General features: G+C 39.1%; 1 protein-coding gene across 3 annotated transcripts in view; it reads left to right on the top strand.

Moving 5' to 3' along the window:
* LOC143348065 (protein PALS1) overlaps positions 1 to 18,249 on the top strand; it is a 102,681-nt gene that overhangs the window by 63,781 nt on the left and 20,651 nt on the right. The gene's annotated exons all lie outside the window — the stretch shown is intronic.

Here is an 18,249-nt window from a genome sequence, read left to right as displayed (position 1 = left end):
GTGGAACTGTAACCCGAGGCTGTTTAACCCTCAGGGTATTGTACTTCGGACAACAGAGTCCGTGCACGGTCCAGTTAAGCGGTTACTTTGACATTAGGCTCTTCCGGCTCGATCTTCCCGCCTTTTTCATTATTTAGTCCGTTATTACAAAACGATCAGGAAAGAAAACTTATTTAGGGCGAGGGTGGCGAAATACAGTAGTACCCGCTTAAGTGGGCATGGTTATTCCTCAGAATTTAACCGAGATAAGGAAAGAGGATAAGTGCGAGTGAGATGCAATAGCTGGCACCCGAAACCATATACCTACATATATACAATATATCGATAACGACCGGCGTCAAGTTACGCTCGACACGCTCGCGAAGCTGCTTGGCTTGGTATGTATAAGTACACATTTTTGAATCTTCGGTATGCATACCGAAATAAGTTTGAAATCAAGGATTGCAACGTATAATAACAAATAACGAAAAGGAAAAATGATATGTAACAACAGCTTCTTAGACTTTTTTTTAAATATCGTCTATCAATGCGAACTGTTCGAAGAAAGCTCGTAACGATGGGCGTGAGATATCGAGCGGTTAATAATTGTTTAAAACCTGACGATGTTTTCGAGGCTTGAAAACTTGGAAACCATCCATCGTTGCTATTAAAGTTATCATGATGGGCGAGACGCGATTGCGCGGAGAGTATCAGTTCGTCGAGCGGGTTCCTGCGTGGCCGTAGAGACTTCGATGCTCGGGCAGCGCGATCTCCGGGAACGCAGGAGCGACGACACCGTGAGAAAGAGAGGGAGCGATGACGTGGAGCGCGCGAAACGAGAGAGAGAGAGCCTCGTTCGCTTCGTCGACCCGTGGAAAGAGACAGACGACCAGTGCCGCGTTTAGCACGAACGGAACAAGCGCAGGGGGGTGGGGGGAAGTCACGGAGAACAGTGATAACGTGGAAAATGGAGAACGACAAGCGGGACGGGATAAAAGGAATCGAGGAAAGGAGCCTTGTCCAGTCGGAGATTGCGAAAAGTCGGTGAAAAGCAGACGTTTACGAGGGGGAAAAGTTTCCACAAAAGAAAGAGATTCTCCGACGCAGAGATGGCACGACATCTTCCGCGAAGGCAGCGTGGGTGATAGTCAATTATCATCCAGCCGGCGTGGACGCGCGTTCCTTATTTTTTTCTCATCCGATGGAGCGAGAGTGGAGAACCTGGGAAACAAAAACTTCGCGAACTTGCACCCTGGAATCTCGTCCGGCGAGCAAACGCCCTGAAAGTTCTGGAGTTACGAGATGAAAACCAGAACTGCCGGAGGAAACGGTGAAAAGGGACGTTGAAGAAAATAAAAGTTGAGAAGCAGGAAGTATTGATAATACGAGGGTCGATTCATAACCGACGACGCTATTTATGCGCTTAATAGGAATATAAACAAACTCTAACCTGCATTTGATAACCTCGACTGTTTTACGGCCTCGTTGCGTAACAGTGCCTATCGAGCAACGTTTGGTAATAGTGACAAAAAAGTATTATGTCATATCACCTAACAGTGAAATGTATCTACATCCATATAAAGAATATACCAGACGCATAAGGTTAAGAGTCGCAAAATTTAAACACGAAATCGTTTCGCATTATTTGAGATTCGAAGTCGCGCCAGTCAGGGTGAGGGTTAAGCCCGGTTGTGCTCGACCTAACCTAAACGTCATGACAGAAAAAGTCCGAGCAAATGGTAGCATCTACTCCAAGTTTCATCGACGACCCATCGATTCCGCCGTCGAAGTCTCCCCAACCGCGGGGTCCTTCCCCCGTCTTTTCTCTCCGCGGAAAGAAAGTCGTTGAAAAACAAAAGCACAGCCGGAATAATCTCGCGCGACGAACAAAGAGGCGAAGCATCTGCGGCGGAAAGGGACGGGAGAAGACGTAGCAGCGAAAGAAGCGGATGGAAAGAGGTGTAACGCCGCGAGGACCGACGAAAGAGGAAGCGAGCAGCCCGTCGGGGCATCGTGCGTTAGAAAGTGACGGCGAAGCGGAGCCAGGACCGTTGGTGGGGCACGTAACCGGTGGAGTGGGGGAGGTTAGGAACGCGCAGCTGATAGGTGGGGGGACCGCTTCACCGACACGACGAGGGAAGGGGTAGGTATGTCGAGGGAAAGGAAGAGGGAGAGAAGGGGACACCGGCTCGCCTCGGTCGGCGTAAAGCGAAGCCAACAAACTCACGTCAGTTCGAAGCTGGAGGGATGCCAGCGTTCCTCGTGCGTTTACTCGATCGTGTCGCGTCTGTGTCTCGTGCTTCGCCACCGAGTAATAAGAGAACCGAATATCCGTGGATAACCTTGAAAGTGAAACTGGACCCGATTCGGCGAACCGCGGAGGGATTACGAAATCGTCGAAAGAATCCGAATTATTCGTTAACGGAGAAAATTTATCGTACGGTTCCGAGGTCGCCGTGACCGTTGGACGCGCACGCTGGCTTTCGAGAGCTCTACGGAAGCCCGAGTTAACGGGTCGCGTTCGGGGTTTCTTCGCGAGGAAAACGTACAGCGGAGGAGGGAATTCGAAGCATTCTTGTCGGCGCATCGCGTAAACTCGCGGAAGGAGAAAGCCGCGCGCGACGATCGGTGAATTTCCCGTGAGCGTAGCCGCGAGAGTCGACTCTTTCCTTTGGCCGAGAAGGGTGGAGGATAGGAGGATCATAGAGGGGTGGCGAAAAGCGTCGTTTTCCCGTCGGGTGCTATGAGCCGGGCGCAATTAAGGCGGTTAACGGAGTCGGGAATACCTGTCCGGCGGCGGGCCAAAACCGGTACGAGCGTTCTCCACGCGATATAGCGCTCTCTGCCCGCCTCTTCCTCGCGGTCCTCCGTCGTTCCTCGTGGCGCATGCAGCCTTCAGAAGGTGCATACACCTTCGCCTGCGCTTCTTCGTGCTGCGCGCACGCGCGCGCTCTGCGTCTCTCTTTCTCGATCGTTTCGCCACCGACTTCGTTGGACTCGCGCGTCCAACGGATACTCTTCTGCCTCGAGATCGTCGAGTACGCTGTCGGGGGTGCACGACGAGAGAGAAAGTTTATCACGATGCTCTGGGACGGAGTTCCCTGACAACGTGTACGGCCGATATCAGTCGAGTGTACGAAGAAGTTTAGCAAAAATACACGATTCAACTTCTAAATAATCTAGAGGTACATGTATGAAGTATAAAAGTAAAAGTAAAATTGAAAGGGGTGTGTTGCATGTAGGCGAGCTACGAATTGTACACGACATATCGTATAAAAATATAATCGAGAAGAGAGTGCTGCGTGGAAGTGATCCACGAATAATAATACATAATATATGTATAAAATCTAAAATCGAGAGGTGATAGAGAAGGTGCGGAATCTGTGCGCGGTTGTGTTGTGGTGAATGGGTGGGCGAAATCGGCGTGGGGCAAAAGGACGCCGTGGAATCTGCGTGGAACGTCAACGAACAGAAGAGGGACCCGCTGGTGGCTACCTTTTTCAGAAGCGAGAAGAGGAACCGCGAACGTTTTCCAGGAGAGGACAAGAGTCGACGGTTGGAAAGGATAGTGGATGAGGAATCGAAGGGAAATAATGGAAGGTGTTCTCGAGACAGCGAGCCATTGATATTCTTTGGTCGTTCGTTACTCGGCCACGCCGCAAGCTGCGCGAGAGAGAGAGTCCGTCCATGAGGTTTGAACGAAGGACGAATTGTTGAGAAGCCACGCCATGAGAATCCTCAAAACGCTACACTGGTAGGTCCCAAACAACGTTGACGTCTCCTTCGCGCGTCCTTCCTCCTCTATGGTTCACGAAAAAAGTATCCATATACCGCGATACGTTTTATTTAATCAATTTTAGTACAAAGCTTAAGAAAGAACAATCGTTTAGGAAAACTTCGTATGCAAAACGGCGAATAGTAACTGTTATCGAACGAACAACAGATCAGGTGTCGTTTAGTTTTTATTTAGATGAGAGTTTTGCCTGTCTCTGGTTCAGGGAATGTTATTGTTGTCGAGCAAACGAAAGAGCATTTTTTGAGGGTGAAGTGACCTTTTTTAATACGAGGTCGCATACTACTGTATTTATTAGTGTAGTATTCTTTGTGCCTTCGCGTGTTCGAAACTAATTTCAAACTAAAGTGATGCAACTCGAAAGAATCGAGACTTTTAAATTAACACTATTAAAGTAAATTTTTAAATTTAAACGATTGCGTGGAATAATTTTTTAATAATATTTCTCAATTTAATTTAATTCCGTGTTTCCTGCAATATTCTCCGGAAATCTTTCTTTGATTTTAGATACGGTTATCTTGCAAACGTACCTACGTGTATAATCTTACTCATCGCATATTTATTTACGTTATATTTACTGGATGAATCACTTAACATTAAAATGCAACCGTGGTTTTTGATGGTAAGAAAACATACCTAAGGATAATGATATTGTAAGTTTTTTCTTCCGAATGATTACCTTCGTATGTTGAATGAATTATCATATCTAGTACATTCGTCATACTAATCTCTTTCTTTCTATCATTATCATTATTTAAATAACGCAAAAGTATCAGCAATTCGGTTATTTCCAAGTCGGTTATTTCCAAGATTATGTCATTACTTCATTATTTCAAATGCAGAATCATATTCAAAGCTATTTCGCGAAGTAAGATAGCGCAATTGCATTTTAAAAATGAAATAACCGTGAAATTAGATAACATGCTGTAATAATTTATAATAACTGTTTTTACGTTATAATTTTAACGAAACGTTAAAGGCTGACTCTGGAACGCGTTCGTAACGTACAGCGTAAACAGAAAGGCACGAAAAACTTGGCTGGGCACCGAGCGACGTTGTCGTTCGTCCTCTAATCCGCAGTCAGGGTTGTTCAGGTTGCTCTTTGTATGGAAATCGGTTCGCAGAAGCGTTTGTCTGGGAATCCGTGCCCCCTCTCTTTCGACCGTCGTTGAAAAGGTGTCAACGAGGCATCCTGTAATACAGAGCCGCGGTAGAAAGTCGAATTGCAGGAAATAAACGTAAGATCGCGAGAAACGTGTAAACGGACGCGTTCCATCGGCAAGCGAGAGATTGTCGCGCCTGGTACGCGTTCCGATCCACCCGCCGGAAATGTCGCCGCGCAAAATACACACGTTCGAACCTTGACGAATGCATAGGCAAAAGATGGCGCGACTGCAGCGGTCACGATCTCGGAAAAACATGTCTCCCCAGATGGAGCTGGTATTTGCATATTTCTCTATTCGATTCATCGAACATTTCGACGATTCAAATATTACCATCGTTCGCGTATCGTTTATTTATTTATTTCGCGAGACTATGGCCTGTCATTCTGGTCGAAACTGTTATAAAGAACAGGTTTCGGTTAAAATTCGTGCGTCAGTTCTTTTATAGGTTATCTTCATTGTCATTTAAATAATTGCGCGTACCTTTTGGTATATTTAACATTTCAAAACTATTGTAATTTAGAAATTGTAGAATAATGATATTCGAATAGGGCTATTTGAATCCTGGAATATTTCAATAATGGTATACAAATTTTGAAGCATTCGATGACCAACGGAGTATTTGTATATTAAATTACTGTAATAACCAGACCTAACCCTACTCGTAGGTAAAACGTTTTTACTCGTTAACCGATCAAAGGCGCATTGTTTCGTGCACGGGGCCCCGACGCTGTTACATAGGTATTTAATGCTATGAGCGCTAAGTATCCTCTGGGCCCCCACGTTAACGAGCATGAATAAGTAGACGCAACGGTACTCGCCGGAGCCATCGTTAGACGTTTCAGGCGTCCGAAAGTGTTTCGAGTCTCCGTAAGCTGTGGAATTGGGAAAATTTTCCAAGAACGTCGCCGCCGAATTCCAAGAGAACTGTCGTAATTTCTGTTTTGCAACGTTCGTACGTTTCATCGCGGGGAATCTGTTCGATTCGTCGGGAATCTGAATTTTTTTTATTTTACTTTTTTCCAAGACTCATGAACTTACGTAATCGTGGTCGGCGAGGAAAGCCATTAGACACTTGTTCCCACATTGTTTTCTCAGGACTGAAAGGGGGGGTCATGACGTGTTTCCGTTTCTACAACCCTGCTTACCTTTGCAGGTATAGTTAACCCAGGGCCACCGTTCAACATGAGTAAAAGATAAAACTGGGGAAAGTAAAATTTCGTGTAACGAATAATTATTTTCTTTTTCACCACGACGGTATCTTTTTGAATATCGATATTTCTTTTCTCAAAATTAAAAATATGGAATAGCGAGAAACAAGAAGAGAAACCTGTGTTTTGGATAAATAAATGAAACAAATGACGAACTGTTTGCCAGAGTCGAGCGTTTAGGTGACAGTAATTGGATGTTTTATCCTAGCCTGAGTTTCTCACGCACGAAAAATATCGTTTCCAAGATCGATCGCACGACGTAGCGTTCATTCACTTTTTTGCGAGAGCGGATCTCAAGGTGCACGGTCGCAGAGAAGACGGCATCGCGAAAATGATAGTGTATCGTGTTACGTAAACGACGGGAGATTTCACAGAAGATTGTCGTAGGAATTGTTCGAGCCTCAAGTTCGCTTCGATTCATCGTCGAGTACCGTTGCTGCGTTGATTTTTTTAAGAAGGTTAGGGAAGAATTAGCTTTTTGAAGAGGAAGAAGAATATCTATTATTAACGGTGTTCGGTCACCCCTGGGGAAAATTTTAATGGGGGATTCTAGAGGCCAAAATAGGACGAAAATCAAGAATACCAATTTGTTGATCGAGGCTTCGTTAAAAAGTTATTTAAGTTCAAAGTTCCGAGCGTACTGAATTTTTTTCTCGAAAGTGGCTAGGATTTCGAGGGTATGTCTAATAACCAAAAATGATTGTAATTGACCCCCCTAACTAAATATAATTTTTCAGTATGATTTGAAATTTTTTAATTTCATCTAAAAATTTCAATATCTATTCGAATTTTTTTCTCGAATGTGGGTAGGATTTCGAGGGTATGTCTATTCACCAAAAATACTTGTAATTGACCCCTCTAACTAAATATAATTTTTCAGTATGATTTGAAATTTTTTAATTTCGTCTAAAAATTTCACAAACTATTCGAATTTTTTTCTCGAAAGTGGGTAGGATTTCGAGGGTATGTCTATTCACCAAAAATGATTGTAATTGACCCCCGTAACCGAAAATAATTTTTCCAAAACGATTTGAAATTTTTTAATTTTGTCGAAAAATCTGTCCACCTTTCTGAATTTTTTTCTCGAAAGTGGGTAGGATTTCGAGGGCATGTCTAATGACCAAAAATGATTGTAATTCACCCCTGTAACTGAATATAATTTTTTTAGTATGATTTGAAATTTTTTAATTTCGTCTAAAACTTTCAATATCTATTCGAATTTTTTTCTCGAATGTGGGTAGGATTTCGTGGGCATGTCTAATGACCAAAAATGATTATAATTGACCCATGTAACTGAATATAATTTTTTTAGTATGATTTGAAATTTTTTAATTTCGTCTAAAACTTTCAATATCTATTCGAATTTTTTTCTCGAATGTGGGTAGGATTTCGTGGGCATGTCTAATGACCAAAAATGATTGTAATTCACCCCTGTAACAGAATATAATTTTTTTAGTATGATTTGACATTTTTTAATTTCGTCTAAAAATTTCAATATCTATTCGAATTTTTTTCTCGAATGTGTGTAGGATTTCGGGGGTATGCCTAATGACCAAAAATGATTGTAATTGACCCCCACAACCGAAAATAATTTTTCCAAAAGGATTGGAAATTTTTTTTTTCCGTCGAAAAATTTCACAACTTTTCGAATTTTTTTCTCGAAAGTGGATAGGAATTCGGGGGTATATATAATGACCAAAAATGATTGTAATTGACCCCCGCAACCGAAAATAATTTTTTCAGAATTAATTAAAAATTTTTTTTTTCGTCGAAAAATTTAGGCACCCCCCTGTCGATTTTTCTTAAAAATTGCTTTTTCATTTTTAGTAATTTTGTTTGATGCCCTACAGAAAAGTCGTCTAATACTTTTTTGTAGGTACCCATGAGCTCTGCTTCAGAAAAAAGTTTCATTGAAATATATTCACTATTGTAGGAGTTATGGCTGTTTGAAAATTGGACCATTTTTATGGGGTTTTTCTCATTTTGCGGGGTCAAGGACCAACTTTTCGAATATTTTTGCGATTTGTACATATTCTCCATCAAAATACGCGCAGTTTGCTTTTTTAAACATCAAAATCGTCCAATCCGTTCAGAAGTTATGACGTTTTAAACATTCGCATGAAAATTTGGGCAGACATTTCTGGCCAGAAATTATATTTTCGGTAAGGAATTTTTTTCTCAAAAATGGTTAAGATTTCGAGGGTATGTCTATTGACCAAAAATGATTATAATTGATCTCTGTAATCAAAAATAATTTTTTTAGTACAATTTGAAGTTTTTTAATTTTGTCGAAAAATTTCATACCTTCTCGAATTTTTTTCTCGAAAATGCGTAGGATTTCCAGAGCATGTCTAATGACCAAAAATGATTGCAATTGACCCCTGTAACTGAATATAATTTTTCCAGAACGATTTGAGATTTTTTAATGTAATTGTTAATAACTTTTTAACGAAGCCTCAGTCAAGAAATTGATATGATTGATTTTCGTTTTATTTTGGCCTCTAGAATCTCCCATTAAAGTTTTCCCTAGGGGAAAAATGAAACATTTCTGAATAGTAATGCGCGTGGGAATTGCACTACTTGTCGTAACAGCCTGTACAAAGCAGTATTGGGGAATTTAATCTTTCTAAGATTGCATTACTTACCAGATTCAGCGCTACCAAAATCCGGGGATTGGTATATTCGAACGATTGCGTAACCAAAATAGTGAACACATGCGTCGAATATTTAGAGCAGTGTTTCTCAAACTGCACCTTTCCTAATAGAAAGTCACTCCTCGACAATGGAAAAGTTTTTCACGCGTACGTATGTACGTAATAAACTGTTGAGATTCGTTAATATCTGCCATTAGTGTTTAATTTGCTTACAGTGTTTGTCATACTGTAATATCTACAAAATCGAATTCATCAGTCATATAATATGTAATTGATCGATAATTTATATTTAACATTTAATTTTGCATTGGTAATTTATATTTAACAATTTCAAGTACATTTCAACGCCCATCCCTGAACGAAACAACCGTAGATTAATCTATGATGACATTCGCTGAAGAAACTACCGAGCCCAAAATTTGCTCGAACTCTGATCGTTTATCGACGAAACTTTTCAAGCACTGTGTAGTCCTCGGAACGTCCGTCGTTTTCTGGTCTTCGCGAATCGTTAGGCTTGTATAGAAATCTCCGAGCAAGTTTGTAAAGGAACATGGGATGGTTCTAGCGAATTCCTTGCAAGAAGAGGACCGCCGAAGAGAGTTCGGGTGCTGAAGAGGCGCAATGCTATTAGGTCTGTTCAGCTTTGAACCACTGACGACGACGACGGGGTACTTCCTGGAACGGTTCTAGACAAAAAAACGGGGGAAAAACAGGTCCTTGCACCATAAAAGGACTCGGGCAGTTCTCGTGAAACATAAATAGCGCATTTGAGAATCGTCGGATAGAACGGCGCGAGAGACAATCGGACTTTCGGGCACAATACGAGGTGATTCTTTGGACCGATGCTCTAAATCAGGGGTTCTCAACCTCTTTAACACGTTTGTTATTCAGTTGGAATTTCTTTCTCTGGTTTTTCGTAATTTTTATTTAATATAGCGTATGCTTTTAATGCTTCGACATACAATTCAATCACAAGTAACTTTTCAAATCTATGCTATTTAAATTTGTTTATTGATATAGATTTGTTCCAATTTTGCGCAACGTGACATTCCCCGCACGAAAGTGTTAAGCCATTTGCGATGAAAGATATGTTTTAAATTAATGATTCTTGTTATAAGCGGCTTTGTACTTTCCCGTAGAGAACGACAGGTTTCGTCAATTAATACATTTGAAAATATATGGTTCCGTTTGAGAGAATGAATTCACTTTTATATTTGCATCGAATTATGTGCCCCTCGAAAGTATTCAACTTTTGTCTGAAACACTCCTGGGAAAAATTAAAATGGGAGATTCCAGAGGCCAAAATAAGACGAAAATCAAGAGTACTAATTTGTTCATGGAGGCTCTGTTAAAAAGTTATTAATGTTTAAAGTTCCACCCGTACTGAATTTTTTTCTCGAAAGTGGCTAGGATTTCGAGGGCATGTCTAATGACCAAAAATGATTGTAATTCACCCCTCTAATTAAATATAATTTTTCAGTATGATTTGAAATTTTTTAATTTTGTTAAAAAATCTGTTCACATTTCTGAATTTTTTTCTCGAAAGTGGGTAGGATTTCGAGGGTATGTCTAATGACCAAAAATGATTGTAATTCACCCCTCAAATTAAATATAATTTTTCAGCATGATTTGAAATTTTTTAATTTTGTCAAAAAATCTGTCCACCTTTCAGAATTTTTTTCTCGAAAGTGGGTAGGATTTCGAGGGCATTCTATTCACCAAAAATGCTTGTAATTGACCGCTCTAACTAAATATAATTTTTCAGTATGATTTGAAATTTTTTAATTTCGTCTAAAAATTTCAATATCTATTCGAATTTTTTTCTCGAATGTGAGTAGGATTTCGAGGGTATGTCTAATAACCAAAAATGATTGTAATTGACCCCTGTAACTAAATATAATTTTTCAGTATGATTTGAAATTTTTTAATTTCGTCTAAAAATTTCACTACCTATTCGAATTTTTTTCTCGAAAGTGGGTAGGATTTCGAGGGTATGTCTAATGACCAAAAATGATTGTAATTCACCCCTCTAATTAAATATAATTTTTCAATATGATTTGAAATTTTTTAATTTTGTCAAAAAATCTGTCCACCTTTCTGAATTTTTTTCTCGAAAGTGGGTAGGATTTCGAGGGCATGTCTAATGACCAAAAATGATTGTAATTCACCCCTCTAACTAAATATAATTTTTCAGTATGATTTGAAATTTTTTAATTTCGTCTAAAAATTTCACTACCTATTCGAATTTTTTTCTCGAAAGTGGGTAGGATTTCGAGGGTATGTCTAATGACCAAAAATGATTGTAATTGACCCCTCTAATTAAATATAATTTTTCAGTACGATTTGAAATTTTTTAATTCTGTCAAAAAATCTGTTCACCTTTCTGAATTTTTTTCTCAAAAGTGGGTAGGATTTCGAGGACATGTCTATTCACCAAAAATGCTTGTAATTGACCCCTGTAACTAAATATAATTTTTCAAAATGATTTGAAATTTTTTAATTTGATCTTTTAGTAACTTTTTAACGAAGCCTCAATCAACAATCGTCTTATTTTGGCCCCTAGAATCTCCCATTAAAATTTTTCTCAGGGATGGCTGAACACCCTGTATATATTAAAAACATGCGAATAACTTCGATGTTCGAATATTGTGAAATTCGACAAGGAAATCTTGGCCTTAGTCATTAACAGGAAGTGATTCAGACATTTAGAGTCGAGGAATGGAATCCAAGGTGTCCCAATACGTTTTATAATATTGACACGATATAACTAGTGTAATACGAACGTTGAAAACTTGATGCACACAAAAGATTTATAATTGTCAACTACTGTAATGTCGTTCGAGGCGTCAAGTACCGATTTTATCACTTAGACTACCACGTCACCCATATATGGGTGACAGGATTTACCATTATGATACTAAAAAAATTAATTCTCAAATTAAGACTTCGTGAGCAATAAATTTGAATAGAGTTTGTGAATTTTAACAAGTTTACGAAAATGTGTACTGAAACAAATTTTAGGTTATGTAGCTTACAGTGCTCTAAAATCAAAATTTTACTTGTGCAGAATATCATACAGGTTTGATCTAACAGTGAACGTGTTAGTCGTCGCGTACACGAACAGCATCCGAAACGTTAAATGCTAAAATAGTGTCGAAACAGTCAATTAATCGAATAATTGTCGAATTATCGAGTAATTCGATTCCAATGATACTGGAATTATCGAGTGTGTGTGTCACGCTGGATTACAGACGGTTAACCAAAAGTAACAATTGTCTCTCGTTAGATTATCCGCGTCGAATCGGTTGAATCGCGTAGAAGATAAACGAACGACGGTTGGACGCAAGAAACGCCCATGACGAGACGAAGAAACCGTAGGAGTAGGAAAGAAACAAAAACACGGAGCGCGTTGGAGGTCACTTTGCCATCTCGAGCGGTTTTCCTGGAAGTACCCCATCGTATCGACACGTGTGGTCGTTCCCTTTAAGAGTAATCCCTGTTAAAAGCCACCGACTAGCCTAGATATCGTTTTCCCGCTTTGGACAAACTTAGAGAGAGCAGGTCGAGTTTCCCAGTATCGCAGTAGCCACGTAGCTAGATGTGCACTCGATGTGTCACCCCGACCATTTATCTGTTCGTCGTTCTGCACGCCAGAACACGTATGTATGTATGTACCAACGCGTATAGCCTTCTGTCGACTACGGTTCGTTCGCTATCTTCGATGTCCTTGATCGACCGTCCACAGTCAGCGCGATTAATCCTAATCTCGATGTAAAAATTATCGTTATTAACTGACTAATATCCAACCGTTATACAAATCACCGTTAAAATTGTTTTATTATTCGAACGGAATATACGCTTGTAAAAATATCTCTGTTCTTCCATAATACTGAAAATTATTACACGAATAGGTTATTTCTCTTTGTCGAAATTGTATCAAGACTCTTTAAAGACCTGCAGTCGCATTCCTTTTCGTAACGGGCACCATGAATGTGACCCAAGTTCATCGATTCTCCAGCGATCTAATTATAATTCTCGCCGGCGATCGTTGTTCGGTTCGATTAGCTGCACGCACAAGGAAACGTTTTGAAAAACGAAGAAAACGAGATGAGAGAGGGATCGTGCGGGCGTGTTCCATGGAACGACCCTCTGAAAAGACCACGTGAACCCATTTACGTTCAACCGCGAGCATGCGGTGAACGCGCTATTGCGTTCCGAGTTTTCTGTCGCTTTTGTCCGGCCAGCCAGTATTGTCTCTTTTTTTTTTTTTTCTTCCTCGACGAAGTCTCCGTGAATTCACGTGGGCCACTTATGTGCAACCGTAATGCCGTCGCGTCTCTTGTTCTCCCCCCACCCTTTCCGTTGCCCTTGTAACTGGATCCACGGGAAAAATCGCGTTCAACCCCTTTTTGCTCGCGACCTGACGGGTTCCTCGAAATCGTACCGATGCTTCGGAGATTGAACGACGATCCATGGTTTTTCTCGAGCGCTAAAAATAGGACTGGCACTATACTAGAAGTAATTTTGTATTCGAAAGCTACGAATACATACAAGGTGCTCGGCCACCTCTGGGAGAATGACTCTAGAGGCTAAAATAAGACGAAAATCAAGAATACCAATTTGTTGATGGAGGTTACGTTAACAAGTTATTAACGTTTAAAGTTCCACCCGTACAGAATTTTTTTCTCGAAAGTGGGTAGGATTTCGAGGGTATGTTTATTCACCAAAAATGATTGTAATTCACCCCTCTAACAGAATATAATTTTTTTAGTATGATTTGAAATTTTTTAGTTTCGTCTAAAAATTTCAATATCTATTCGAATTTTTTTCTCGAATGTGCGTAGGATTTCGAGGGCATGTCTAATGACCAAAAATGATTATAATTCACCCCTGTAACAGAATATAATTTTTTTAGTATGATTTGGAATTTTTTAATTTCGTCTAAAAATTTCAATATTCGAATTTTTTTCTCGAATGTGGGTAGGATTTCGAGGGCAATGTCTATTGATCAAAAATGATTGTAATTCACCCCTGTAACAGAATATAATTTTTTTAGTATGATTTGAAATTTTTTAGTTTCGTCTAAAAATTTCAATATCTATTCGAATTTTTTTCTCGAATGTGGGTAGGATTTCGAGGGCATGTCTAATGATCAAAAATGATTGTAATTCACCCCTGTAACAGAATATAATTTTTTTAGTATGATTTGGAATTTTTTAATTTCGTCTAAAAATTTCAATATCTATTCGAATTTTTTTCTCGAATGTGGGTAGGATTTCGAGGGCATGTCTATTGATCAAAAATGATTGTAATTCACCCCTGTAACAGAATATAATTTTTTTAGTATGATTTGAAATTTTTTAGTTTCGTCTAAAACTTTCAATATCTATTCGAATTTTTTTCTCGAATGTGGGTAGGATTTCGGGGATATGTCTAATGACCAAAAATGATTGTAATTGACCCCCGCAACCGAAAATAATTTTTCCAGAACGATTTGAAAGTTTTTAATATTGTCGTAAAATCTGTCCACCTTCCTGAATTTTTTTCTCGAAAGTGGGTAGGATTTCGAGGGCTGGTCTAATGACCAAAAATGATTGTAATTGACCCCTGTAACAGAATATAATTTTTGTTAGTATGATTTGAAATTTTTTAATTTAATTTTGTCAATAACTTTTTAACGAAGCCTCAGTCAAGAAATTGATATTCTTCATGCAATATAACGCTTTAAATAATTTAGATGGAACTTTTTACAAATAAACTTGTGAAAAAAGATATAAATAAATTTGGTAAGGTGTCAATGTTGATAATGGAATATAAAATGGAATTGTGATACGATAGATTTAAAGAATTACGGAGTTTACTTTCACCGGTTGCAAGGTATTAATGTTGACAAATGTGATTTAATGGACGCACGTTGTCTGTGGTGAAATGTAAGCGATTGCAGTATTTTGGTTTGCAACGTTACATAACCTAGTGAGGGGATCAATACCTCCATATCACGAGATATGCACAGTTTCGGTTTGAAACGAAAGAATGTTCGTAACGTTCTCGAAGGTGTATTTAGTTATACTTAGCTCAGGGCAGGAGGACAAACAATCTGACAGTTGTGAATGTCGTATAAATATATAACGTTGGGAATAGTTCTTTCGATCGTTAAGGCGTCGCCATCTTTAGAAACTTTAAGGTCGAATGCTAATTCCGGTGTTTGTCGTAGGACGCGTGGTATCTTTATTTGAATACGAGTATACGAACATATATTTGTGTTTCGATAAATTTTTTACATTATTAAATATGTTTATGACAGTATATTTGTATCGTCGTCCGACATTTTTTATATTTTAATGGTGGATTCTAGAGGCCAAAATAAGACGAAAATCAAAAATATTAATTTCTTGACTAAGTCTTCATTAAAAAGTTATTAAAAAAGTAAATTAAAAAATTTCAAACCATTCTGAAAAATTTATTTTTGGTTAGGGGGTCAATTACAATCATTTTTGGTCATTAGACATACCCTCGAAATTCTATCCACTTTCGAGAAAAAAATTCGAGAAGGTGTGAAATTTTTCGAAAAAATTCAAAAATTTCAAATCGTTCTGAAAAAATTATTTTCGGTTGCGGGGGTCAATTACAATCACTTTTGGTGAACAGACATACCCCCGAAATCCTGCCCACTTTCGAGAAAAAAATTCGTGTAGATGGGCAAATTTTATTAATAATCTTTAGCAATAGTATTGTTAATAACTTTTTAACGAAGCAACAATCAATAAATTAGTATTCTTGATTGTCGTCTTAAAATTTTCTCCCAAGGGTGGCCGAACACTGTATATTTCATATGTTAAATTTAAAAAAAATTTTTTATTGGAAATGACAAAACAAGTAATTTCGATTTCTTTGGTAGATCTAGTGTTTAAAGTCGTAAAGACCAGGAGTCGGAACAGTCGTTCAGTAGCCTTTGCAAATGCTCGGCAAGCTGGCTAATTGTCGATTCGATAAAATTCCTCGGGCACAATCGCAGTCGGACAATCGAGGCCCACGATCGAGAAGGGACCGGCGTGCCTGCGCGACTTTCGACTTGAAATTTCTAACGCGTTATTCACGCCGACTCTTTCGCGATGTTCGTTGAACTGGTAAGTTCCGCGAGCGAATTCCTTGGGGGTTAGAGCAACGGGTGGAGGAGGAGGGAGGAGGGGTGGGGGCGAACCATTTTCATTAATTCTTTAACCCAGGTGTTCTCAGGCTAAACTTCGTTCCGACTACCATTTTGTCGAATTTCTTTGTTTGCTTTTTTCTTTCACTCGCGTCGTTTAACACTAAAATGATCGACAATTACGGCGTATTTATTTATACCAAAGAAATTAAAACGATAAATACTTGAAGAAATGTATAATGCAATGTAAATAACAGTAAATTTTTTACTAGTTTCGTTAGAAATTTCGGATGGGTCATTTTGACTGCTTTGGCCAGTGACTGAGAAGAAGACCAATATTTATTGATAATTATTAATCGTTCGTTGCTAACGAACGTTTCTTCGAACACAGGGGCGAACCATTTTCATTAATTCTTTAACCCAGGTATTCTCAGGCTAGACTTCGTTCCGACGACTGCCATTTTGTCGAATTCCTTTTACTCGTGTCGTTTAACACTAAAATTACCGACAATTACGACGTATTTATTTATACCAAAGAAATTAAAACGATAAATACTTGAAGAAATGTATAATGCAATGTAAATAACAGTAAATTTTTTACGAGTTTCGTTAGAAATTTTGGATGGATCATTTTGATTGCTTTGGGCAGTGACTGAGAAAAAGGCCAATATTTATTGATAATTATTAATCGTTCGTTGCTAACGAACGTTTCTTCGAACACGGGGGCGAACCATTTTCATTAATTCTTTAACCCAGGTGTTCTCAGGCTAGACTTCGTTCCGACGACTGCCATTTTGTCGAATTCCTTTTACTCGCGTCGTTTAACACTAAAATTACCGACAGTTACGGCGTATTTATTTATACCAAAGAAATTAAAACGATAAATACTTGAAGAAATGTATAATGCAATGTAAATAACAGTAAATTTTTTACGAGTTTCGTTAGAAATTTTGGATGGGTCATTTTGACTGCTTTGGGCAGTGACTGAGAAAAAGGCCAATATTTATTGATAGTTATTAATCGTTTCGAACGTTTCTTCGAACACAGGGGCGAACCATTTTCATTAATTCTTTAACCCAGGTGTTCTCAGGCTAAACTTCGTTCCGACTGCCATTTTGTCGAATTTCTTTTATTCGCGTCGTTTAACACTAAAATTACCAACAATTACGTCGTATTCATTTATACCAAAGAAATTAAAACGATAAATACTTGAAGAAATGTATAATGCAATGTAAATAACAGTAAATTTTTTACTAGTTTCGTTAGAAATTTTGGATGGGTCATTTTGACTGCTTTGGATAGTGACTGAGAAGAAGACTATTTATTGATAATTATTAATCGTTCATTGCTAATGTTCTTCGAACACGAGTTTAATCAGTGTGTTACGAGGAAAAATTAATCGCAAATATTATTTGCGCTCGACAGCCCTGTACGTTAGGAAAGCTTGCATTGTTTTCGGTAGATCGAACAGGGCGTAGAAGTCTGATTTGGCGTCGGCTATTTCGCGTCGTTTCAGGAATTATATCTCGTTCGTTTCGCGCGTCTGAAGTTTCGTGCAAGTTTCTAGATCACGATAAGAGCCTCCAGCGAAGCCCGAGGAAACCTGGCAACCGAGAAACTCGGTCAGATTCGGAAAAACTATGAGGGAACGCTGACGCACCTTCCATCTTGTTTCTCTGGTAGCGTGGAAGAAAGATAAGTCGCGGGGTCAAGGGGAATGTCGTACCATGGTTATTCTATTTATATTCTCTTTGGAATCCAGCCAATGTCCAGTATTGTTTATCTCAGTCGAAGGACTTACGAACGTTTAATCTTCGTCCAATTCGAAATTCCCGTCGGGTCCAGTTTTTCGTTATTCCACCTATAGCAACGGAAACGTAGACCCAAACTAGCAGATTCCTCCAATTCTCTTTCAGTTATCGTATCGTTTTGTCAGAATTACAAACGAAGCAAAAACAATTTCCAAAAGCAATTATACGCTCGAGTTTTTCCGCGTGAATTTTCAAACTTGTTTGAAACTTCGAAAGGGCTCGGATTGGCCCAATGCACTTTGCGCGTCTTTGCTTTGGACTATAATTTCACGCCCGGTAAGTGGCTGTAACTTTAACCGAAGAAACGAGTTTAGAAAACTCGTTAACGTCCACACAGTAAATTCCGTTTTTCCGTAGTTAGCATATTCCCCCGAGCACAGAACTTGGCGAAATTCTTACCTAGAATTTCCATAACGTCGACGAACAAATGTTAGAATAATTGTAGAAAGTAGCTATGTGCCACGGATAAAATAATGAACATTTCGTAGAGT

This window comes from Colletes latitarsis, chromosome 11 (genome assembly GCF_051014445.1).
Source record: "Colletes latitarsis isolate SP2378_abdomen chromosome 11, iyColLati1, whole genome shotgun sequence".
Taxonomy (NCBI): Eukaryota; Metazoa; Arthropoda; class Insecta; order Hymenoptera; family Colletidae; genus Colletes; species Colletes latitarsis.
This window is presented reverse-complemented; position numbering and strand designations above follow the sequence as displayed.